Raw genomic sequence first — 11,014 nt, forward strand, 5'->3', positions numbered from 1 at the left:
CCCCAGCTGCAGCATACTGCCAGATTTCCTCCAGTGATGAGGAGGGAGGGGATGATGAGGTCACTGACTCCACATGGGTGCCTGATCAGAGAGAGGAGGAGGAGGCACATCTCCAACAAGGCAGGATGCCCTCCAGGGGCCAGCTTAAGGGCAGCACACCGACTGCACCACACTGCAGAGCTCTGCATGTGCAGGGCGCTGCTGTCTCTGCGCGTTATTCCAAAAGTTGTTTGGTGTGGGCTTTTTTTGAGACGAGTGCATCAGATCCCACCGCTGCTATTTGCAACATATGTCTCAAGCGTATCTCACGTGGCCAGAACATCACCCGCTTGGGCACCACATGCTTGACCAGACATATGTCGACCTGCCATGCAGTTCGTTGGCAAGCGTACCTAAAAGACCCACACCACAGAACAAAGCGGACCTCTCCTTGCTCCTCATCAGCTGGGATCTTCAACCCCACTATACCTTCTGTCCTCTCTGAAACCTGCACTGAGAGGAATGAAGGTGTAGAATTAGGTGTGTCACAGCCAAGTACTTGGGGACAATCTGCTATCGGTACACCAATGTCAGATTGTACCAGGCAAATTTCCCTGCCCCAGCTGCTGCACCGCCGAAAGAAGTTCGCTTCCAGCCATCCACATGCCCAGTGGTTGAATGCTACCTTGGCTAAATTGCTAGCACTTCAACTGCTGCCTTTTCAGTTGGTAGACGCTGCCCCCTTCCGTGGATTTGTGGAATGTGCGGTTCCTCAGTGGCAGGTTCCCAAACGCCACTTTTTCTCATGGAAGGCGATTCTGGCTCTCTACCGGGATGTGGAAGGCAATGTCTTGGCCTCGCCACGCAAGCTTATGGCAGGTATGGTGGTGGACGACAATGGCACCAACCTCCTCTCCGCCCTCTGACAGGGACAACTGACCCATGTGCCCTGTTTGGCTCACGTCCTTAACTTGGTGCTGCAGCAGTTCTTTGGCAGGTTCCCCGGGCTTACAGGATGTCCTGAGACAGGCCAGGAAAGTCTGTGTGCATTTCCGCAGGTCATATAATGCCAGTGCTCGGCTGGCTGACCTCCAAAAGGAAATTTAACCTGCCCAAGAACTGCCTAATCTGTGAGATGCCCACCAGGTGGAACTCAACGTTGGCCATGCTGCAGCGGCTGCACACGCAGCAGAGGGCCATCAATGAGTACCTATGCGACTATGGCACCCGGACAGGGTCAGGGGACCTTGTTTTCTTTTTCCCCACGCCAGTGGGCTATGATCAGGGATGCATGCACTGTCCTGTGACCATTTGAGGAGGCCACGAGGATGGTGAGCAGTGACATGCTGCGTGGAATAATGGACAGGACACTTGAGGCATAACAGAGGGAGGAAGAGGAGGACTTCCTTACCTCTCAAGGCCCCCTTTGTCCAGACAGTGTTCCTGTGTGCCCGCCGATCACACAGGAAGAGGAGGAGGATTGTGTCAGCATGGAGGTGGAGCCTGGCACTCAGCATCAGCAGCAGTCTTCAAGGGATCATTTACAGTCCGAAGAAACCCATGGACCTGTACGCAGCTGGGAGGAGGTGGCTGCGGATCATATCGTCCTTAGTGACCCAGAGGACTCTGGACTGAATGCCTCAGCAAACCTACACTGCATGGCCTCCCTGATCCTACAAAGCCTGCGGAAGGATCCTCGTATTCGTGGTATCAAGGGGAGGGTTGATTACTGGCTGGCAACCCTCCTTGATCCACGTTACAAGGGTAAGGTTGTGGACCTTATCTTGCCGTCGCAGAGGATGAAGCATCTTCGGGAGGCCTTGCAGAAAGGTTTGTGCAACGCGTTTCCACAGCCTGGGAGGTTACAAATTCCTGGTTCTGGACAACGTGTTGCTGAGGCTTCGGTCAGTCACAGAAGAAGCGGTGGAGAAGGTGGCCGTCTGACCGATGCGTTCAGACAATTTTTTAGGCTGCAGCCCCAAGGTCTGATTGGTTCCAGCAACCATCGCCAGCGTCTGATTCACATGGTGCAGGATTACCTAGGGGCAAGATCAGACTTGGACACCTTTCCCACCGAAAATCCTCTGGGTTACTGGGTCTTGAGGATGGATCACTGGCCAGAGCTTGCACATTATGCAATTGAGCTACTGGCCTGTCCTGCATCCAGCGTTCTTTTGGAACGCACATTCAGTGCTGCTGGAGGTTTTGTAACCGATCACAGGGTGCGCCTGTCTACCGAATCGGTCTTGGATCACCAGCTACCAAGCGCCTGATGCTGATGTAACCGATTTTGATTTTTTTATTTTTTTTAATGTGAAATCCCTTCAAGACTGCCTATGCTGATGCTGAGTCACAATCCTCTTCCTCCTCAATTTTCATGCTGATAGCTTGTAAGAACATTTTTGGTTCTGGGCACCACCACCACTGGCCAAGGCCTAATTTTTCTGCCCCTGTTTAACAGGGGCGTGTAATTACAATTTTTGATGCAATACTTTGCAGCAGGGCTCATTCCTGCGCTCCAACTGGAGTATCTGAGGGGTTGCAGTGTTGTGGCACCAGTACCAGTGCCCAAAGCCCAATTTCTCAGGCCCCTGTTTAACAGGGGCATATAAATTACAATTTTTGATGCAATACTTTGCAGCAGGGCTCATTCCTGCGCTCCAAAGAGTTGTGGCACCAGAGCCTAAGGCCCAATTTTTCTGGCCCGATTCAACAGGGACATGTAATTACAATTCTTGATCTAATATTTCACAGCAGGGCCCATTTCTGCGCCCCCCAAGAGTAACTGTGAGGGCTTACAGTGTTGTGGCAACACCACCACCACCAAAGGCCCAGTTTTTGCCCCTGTTCAACAGGGACAGGTAATTACAGTTCTTGATCTAATATTTTACAGCAGGGCCCGTTCCAGCGCCCACCAAGAGTACCTGTCAGGACTGTGGCACCAGCACCACCACCAAAGGCCCAATTTTTCTACCACTGTTCAACAATGGCAGGGCCCGTTCCTGCACCCACCAAGAGTAACTGTGTGAGGGCTTAGTGTTGTGGCAACACCTAAGGCCCACATTTCTGCAGAGTATATAACTTACAAACGACTCCTACTTCCAGATGGAAGGGGACAACAGGAAGTGAGATGAAATCTACCCCTAGGAAGGGAAATTCTCTCCTGTAGGAGTTAATATGGGAAAAACGTGTCTCCTCTTCACTGATGCTTTATCACCAATCCTTGCTTTACTAAAAAACAAATTTTCAAAAAACATTTGTCATTGGGACAGAAAGTGAGGTGAAATCTTCTGAAGAGGTGCACAGACAGCAAAACAAATGTTACAGGGGTGATAACCCTTCCCTATGTTTTCCAAAAACCTAAAAATAGATTTTTTGGCTGGAGCTACACTTTAAAAATGTACCAGTTCAAAATTACAAACAGATTCTACTTAACAACAAACCTACAGTCCCTGTCTTGTTTGGACCGCCTGTATACTGCTGTTCAGAGTATATAGGGCCTGGGGGCTCCACGCCTTTCCTTTTTTTAATTTGGGTGCGGGGTTCCCCTTAATATCCATACAAGACCCAAAGGGCCTGGTAATGGACTGGGGGGTGGGGGGTACCCATGCCGTTTGTCTCACTGATTTTCATCCGTATTGCCAAGACCCGACATTGCATTAAAGCCGCAAGCAGTTTTAAATTACTTTTATTCCTTTAAAAATGTCATTTTGTGCAGGGACTGTTCTAAGCACAGGACACATGTGCCACTTTACAGGCATACTATAGACACCCCCCAGGTATGATATTTAAAGGAATATTTCACTTTTTTTTCACTTTAAGCATCATTAACCGGTTCAATACCGGGCATTTTCACCCCCTTCCTTCCCAGGCCAATTTTTAGTTTTCAGCGCTGTCGCACTTTAAACGACAATTGCGCGGTCGTGCGACGTTGTACCTAAAAAAAATTGACGTCCTTTTTTCCCCACAAATAGAGCTTTCTTTTGGTGGTATTTGATCACCTCTGCGTTTTTTTTTTTTGCGCTATAAACAAAAGAAGAGCGACAATTTTGAAAAAAAACACAATATTTTTTTACTTTTTGCTATAATAAATATCCCAATTTTTAAAAAAAAAACACATTTTTTCCTCAGTTTCAGCCGATACGTATTCTACATATTATTGGTAAAAAAAATTGCAATAAGCGTATTTGCGCAAAAGTTATAGCGTCTACAAAATACGGGATAGATTTATGGCATTTTTAAAAAAAAAATTTTTTTTTTTTTTTTTTCAGCGGCGATCGCGGTTTTTTTTTTGTGACTGCGACATTATGGTGGACACATCGGACACTTGACACATTTTTGGGACCATTCACATTTATACAGCGATCAATGCTATAAAATTGCATTGATTACTGTGTAAATGTGACAGTGAAGGGGTTAACCACTAGGGGGACACAAGGGGTTAAATATGTTTCCTAAGGGAGTGTTTCTAACTGTAGGGGGCGGGGACGTACAAGGGGAGGAGACCGATCAGTGTTCCGCTGTACTAGGAACACAGATCGCTCTCCTCACAACTGACAGGACGTGGATCTGTGTGTTTACACACACACAGATCCACGGTCCGGCCCGTTTAACGTGCAATGGCGGGTGCCCGGTGGACAAAGCGGCCGCCGGGCACACGCACCGGGTCCCGAGCAACGCGGCGCGCGCGCCCCCTAGATGGCCGGGAATCCCAGGCCGTCATATGACGTCCACCCATGATGGGAGATCCCATCTGTGGACGTCATATTACTATGGCTGGGTAGGGAAGTGGTTAAAATCACTGCTCCCAAAAAAATGACCGTTTTTAAAACTTTTTTGCATTGATACATGTCCCCTGGGGCAGGACCCGGGTCCTCAAACCCTTTTTAGGACAATAACTTGCATATTATCCTTTAAAATTAGCACTTTTGATTTTGAACGTTCGAGTCCAATAGACTTTAATGGAGATCTAAAGTTCGCACGGTCCGTTCGCAGGTTCTGGTGCGAACCAAACCGGGAGGTGTTCGGCTCATCCCTAGTCTCTACCTGAGGGTGCTGCACAGGACCCTGTGTAACCAGATCCTCCCTCATTGGAAGAGGAATCGGAGGATATATGGCCAACCTCTTTAGGACTGCAAACCAGGCCCTCCTTGGCCAAAACGGGGCTATCAAAATGGGATCCGTTTCTTGGGTCAGAAATTTCTGGGGGACCGCCGCAACAAGCCTTACTGGGGGGAAGGCATAGCAAAGGTTGAAGTGCCATACATTGGTGAAAGCATCCATCCCCTTTCTCGATCCAACAGGTGCAGGGAGAAGAACTGAACAACTTTCTTGTTGCTTTTTGAGGAGAACAAATCCACCTCTGGTCTGCCCCAGGTCTTCACAACCTGCTCAAACACTTCCTGGTTGAGCGACCATTCATCCTGTTTTACTCGCTGACGGCTGAGAAACTCCACCCACAGCCGCATTGTCTGACCTTACTTGAAGGGGCCATCCCCTTATTCTTTGCTGGAAGGCCTCTAGTGCCCTCTGCACTGCCAGTAGCTCCCTCTGATTCGAGGTCTGCCTGGCTTCCACCTGGGACCAAGATCCTTGAGCCAGATCCTTTTCCAGGTGGGCACCCCAGCCGAAAGAGCTGGCGTCTGTTGTCCACACCAGAGCTGTTGGTCTGAACCACAACAGACCCCTGTCCAGATTGTGATTGGCTCGCCACCACCATAGTGTCCTTTTGACTCTGGTCGATATAGGCATAGGCTGATCCAAACCCTGCTGGCTGCCATCCCAGCACTGCAGAAGGAGAGCCTGTAACAGGTGCTGGTGAAACCTTGCCCAAGGGACTGCTGGAAAACAGGGTGTCATTAACCCTATCACTCTCATGACATCTCTGACATGGGCTTCCCGATTGGCCTGAAGCTGCGTTACCGCTAGACCCACTTTCTCTATCTTCTCTGATGGGAGAAAGACCTTCCTCTCTATTGAAGAAATCCTGTATCCCAGGTACTGTACTTCCTGGGTTGGGATCAGCTGGGACTTGTCCCGATTGATCAACTAACCAAGAGAACGCAGGAAAAGTTTTGCCTCCTGCCTCGCCGATAAGACTGGGTGACAAACAGAAGATCGTCCAGATGGGGGATCACTGTAATGGCCCTGACGCGCAGTGGAGCTAGGGGCTCTCCCAGGACCTTCATGAAAATCCTCGGAGAGGATGCTAGTCCAAACGGTAGTGCTCTGAATTGGAAGTTGAGAACTTCTGAATTCACCCTGACTGCTAGTCTGAGGAATTTCTGGAAATCCGATGTATCGGGGCATGCAAATATGCTTCCCTCAGGTCAATCGTCGCCATATAACAAACAGGAAACAGGAGATTTGTAACCGTGAAGATAGACTCCATCCTAAAATGCTTGTATCTGATAAACTTGTTCAGGGGGCGGAGATTGAGAATCAACCTGAACTTGCCTGACGGCTTTCAGACTACGAACACATAGGAGTATACCCCCTGGCCGTGTTACGCATGTGGTACCTGGCTGATGACCTGTTGATCCAACAACGGTCTCTGGGTAATGGGGTGACTAAAAAAGCTGGGTGGGGGAATGGCATTGAACTCCAACTTGTAGCCGTTTTCTATTATCTTTAATATAAACAGGCTTGAAGTTGCATTGGTCCATTGTGGGAGGAAGTCCCCCAACCTTCCTCCCACTGAAACACAGGAGTCACTGGGGCTTTGGGGTGGTCTGAGGAGGATTGAATAATATTCCTCCTCTACCACGTCCCTTTAGGACGACCCCCTCTCTCCTGTTGGGTCTGCTGCCTGAAACCTGGAAAAAGATGTCTACCCTCCAGGTTTCTTCTTTTTTTTTTTTTTTCTGGGAAAGTTTTCTTCCTGTCCTGGGTACGCTCCAAGGCCTCCTGAAGCCCAGGTCAAAGAGGTGATCGCCTGAGAAAGGCAATCCACAAAGCTTGAGCTTTGATACTGCATCACCTGAACAAACTTCCAACCACACAGCCCTTCTTGCGGCATTTACTAAAGCTGCTGACCTGGCTGCTAGCTTTACAGATTTCGCAGAAGCGTCAGCTAAGAACCCAACTGCTTTAAATAATAAAGGAAAAGATTTTAGCAGTTGTTGCCTGGACATGCCTGCAGAAATGTGGGACTGCAACTGGGTTAACCAGCATTCTAAATTTCTGGCAACACAGGTAGCTGCAAGGGTTGGTTTAAGGCCAATAGAAGAGGCATCCCAAGCCCTTTTTAGCAGTACGTCACCCCTTTTGTCCATGTGGTCTTTAAGGGATACCAGGTCGTTGAAGGCCAAATCGGTCTTTTTGGAAACCTTCGCCAGAGGCGCATCCAACTTGGGGACCTTGTTCCAAGGATGGGCCGTGTCCTTTTCAAAGGGAAATCTGCGTTTAAGACTGCCTGAAAAAAACCTTCTTTCTGGGTGCTCCCACTCCAACAAGATCGTTTCTACTAGAGACTTGTGCACAGGGAAAACTGGATTTCTGCGCAGTGACCCCCTGATACATAAGGTCATGCTTAGAAAGCTGTACCGACTCCTCTCTGATCTCCAAGGTGTCATAAATCACTTTTAATAAGTCCCCCACATCGTCCAGCGTGAATCTGTACCTGGACCCTCTGGAGAAATCTTCTCCCTCAGAATCAGACCCTGAGTCCACTTGAGAAGAGGCAAGCGATCTGGGTTCCCTCTCTCTATCTTCTGTATCCTCCTAACTAGGCTCAGATAGAATAGGCATACTTGCTGCTCTAGATAGGGGCACAGAGGGACCCTGGATCCTATCCATCATTCCTTTAAATGACTTGAATGTGGATGCAATCTTGTCTTTCACAGACATAAGGATTTTATGACACTCTGCCCCAAATGTGTCAGCAGTTTAACTAGGGATGATTCTATGGCAAAGTGGTTTCTCCCAATTGGAACCTAGCTTTCACCCACATACGGCACATCTTCTCCTAGGAGGCTGCATCTGGGTCTTGTCCTGTGCTTTACCCTGAAAGCAAAAAGAAAGAAACACCCATGAGAGCCTGCCCACGACCCTCACCACCACTGTGCTTAGATCAGAGGGAAGGAGAAAAGTGCCCAGCCCTTCACCTGTGGTTCCCCACCCAGGGAAGGACTTTGGTCAGAAGGACCATACCCCCTCCCAGAGTAAGCCATGGTCTGCCCTCACCACACTTACCTGAGAGGTGCTGGTGCCAGAAGAACCTGAAGTCAACCGCCTGGGATGCTGCAGTGCCCTCCATGGCTTCTTGGTGTTCGTCACAGCCTCTGCTGGATCTACACTGGCTCCGGACTCCCAAAAAAGCCGCACGCCATGCCTGGAGACTGGAACCTCATCTCACCACGCCCCCTGATGATGCGGTTCCATCGGAAGCCGCGTCACTTCCGCTTGTTGGAGCACAGAATCCCCTTCTCCGATGCACACACATCCTCTCCTACACCCGGAAGAGTCGGGTAACATGCACCCTCGCGATGGATGAGATCCGCCCACCGAACTGAGCCACGGGAGGACAGAGGGTAGGTGTGTGCAGCGAAATGGAGGCAGGGTCCCGCCGCAATCTTCAGGGGTCCAACTCTTCCCGAGTTTTTAGGCAGCAGTGGGCTAGTAGCACTCTCTTCCCTGCTAGACAGAGGGGTGCTTGGGCAGAGAAGGTATGCCAGAGGCTCATCCAGGACAGTCCTGAGACATAGAGCTCCCCAGGTTCCTCACAAGCTTCCTTCCCGTCCGGCAGGAAACACAAAAACTGAAGGGGAAGGCCTGGAGGACTTCCTTTTTTAACCATTTTGGTGAATGTGGAGCCCTATATCTCAGAGGCTGTCCTGGAAGACGATAAGAGAAATAACCTCGATCAGCTTCCAGACAAATTCAAGCTGACCTTCAGGCACAGGGAACAACTGTGTCAGCTCGCCCTATACGTCGCCATCTGAATGAAATAGGATGCTATAGTAGGAGACCCAAAAGGAACCTGCTCCTGACACAGAAACATAAAAATGCCAGATTGGCTTCCTCAGGTAAGTTTTGCAAAACTCCAAAATCCTTTTGGGAGAATGTGCTGTTGACAGAGGACACAAAATTTCAGCTTTTTGCTAAAGCCCATTATTGTAATGTTCTTTTGTACAGTCCGTACAGTCAAACATGGTGGAGGTTCACTGATTATTATTTTTTTTTTTTATGTAATCTTTATTTTTAGCAGAATAAAAAGATACAAATGACAATAATTGTTCCGAACATTTTTGAAATATAAAAGAAAAACATGTAATATACATAAAACTGGTGCAAACTCCATTGTGTGGTATGCACCGTATCAGTATATGTCAAACTTTTCTTACTAAGAAGAACATCATAAGACTAACCCATATTTCGACCAAGGCAAGGGCGATGTCAAGTGAACATTAAAACATTCCATTAGTAGTCGTCCTGTCCACTAAGGACAGGACCAACGTGATTCTATCCCACAGATCTCTGGTGAAGGAGGGGGGTATGCCTCCATCAGACCTCCCGCAGCAGAGGTCCCACCCTAAATCAAGCTAATGCAGGACAGAACACAGACATAAGCCCCCTCCCTAGAACCAGAAGGGGAGGGAGGGGTTGTGGCTGGAAGAGATATGTCTTATGGTATAACCGATAAATGCCGCCATTGATCATAATTGTTACAGACCCATTCAGAACAATAACATATTCGAACAAAAAGAAAAAGAAAAAATAAATTTATAGTAGAGAGGAAGGGGTAAACCCTCTCCCAGCACACGTACCTGTACTTCCATTAGAAAAATGTTGATGGATGCTCACACCGGCGATCATTGCTGCAAATGGGAAGTACCAAAGAAATAACGGTCTGTCTGAGGTTATAGGAAAATCTAATCGGGTAAAGTGCAGTGTCGGGTACGTCCAAGGAGGGATGGTTCAGCTTGCTCCAATAATGCCTCCTCCAGGCTAGACGAGGCATGCCCTGGATCAGAGGTGTGTTCTGACCACAGTGCCCATATACAATTAAAATATTCCTTAGTGCCCTTACAAGTTGCCACCCATTCTTCAGCTTCCTTAATCTCCTGCACCTTCCGTATCCACTCCTCTCGGCCTGGAACATGTGCACACTTCCAATAAACTGGGAGCAAGTGTCTAGCCGCATTTAGAAGATGCGGCAAGGCGCTTTTCTTGTATTGGCTAACTGGTACTGGAGGGACATGAAAAAGGAAGTGTAGCAGAGAGAACGAAATACCCAAGCCCAATCTGTCCTTTAGCTGAATTTTGATATCCTCCCAAAAGGGTCTGACCACCGCACACCCCCATCACAAGTGTAACAGTGTTCCACGGTGGCCACAGCCTCTCTAGCAATGGTCAGGGACGGAGGGATAGATCCACGACAAAGCAACAGGTGTCCGGTACCAGGGAGTCAATATCTTGTAATTAGTTTCTTGAGTTCTAGACTCTATGGAGCTAGAATGAGTGAGCTGAAACCAAATGGTCCAGCTGTGTCCCGGAAAACTCCATCCCCAAGTCCCTTTCCCATTCCCTGATGTAAAGTGGTTTAGTGACAGGTGGAGGAGCCCGACAGTTGATAGAGTTTGGAGACCATGTGGGGGATAGGCTCTTCTGCATAAAGAGAAGTTCAAATGGCGTAAGTGTAGAAATATCCCTGATAGGGTGTCCCTGTGTAGCAAAAAAGTGATGAAGTTGAATATGGCAACAGAAATCCATAGAGAAGCTGCCGTGACGGGCCCTGAGGGCTTCAAGTGTAGGGAGTCTACTAGGAACTTACCACAGCTGACGCTTGTGTCATCTGCCCAGCTTCCAAAAAAGAAGATCTGCTCCCCCGGGGCAAACCAACAGAAGCCCCAAGCGGGGGGTAGGAGAGACACAGGGGGGCAGAGAATGTAGGCAATTAAGTCGATTACAGACTTTAAGAGCCTGAAATGTTAAAGGAGAGGCGACTGCCGGCAGCCACGGGGGGTATGCCAAGTTCCTTACTGCTAAGCATTTTTCCAGGGGAACCCAAAGCCTAGACTAGGTATGGAAGCGC

The sequence above is a fragment of the Aquarana catesbeiana genome, linkage group LG02 (genome assembly GCF_042186555.1).
Source record: "Aquarana catesbeiana isolate 2022-GZ linkage group LG02, ASM4218655v1, whole genome shotgun sequence".
NCBI classification, from domain to species: domain Eukaryota; kingdom Metazoa; phylum Chordata; class Amphibia; order Anura; family Ranidae; genus Aquarana; species Aquarana catesbeiana.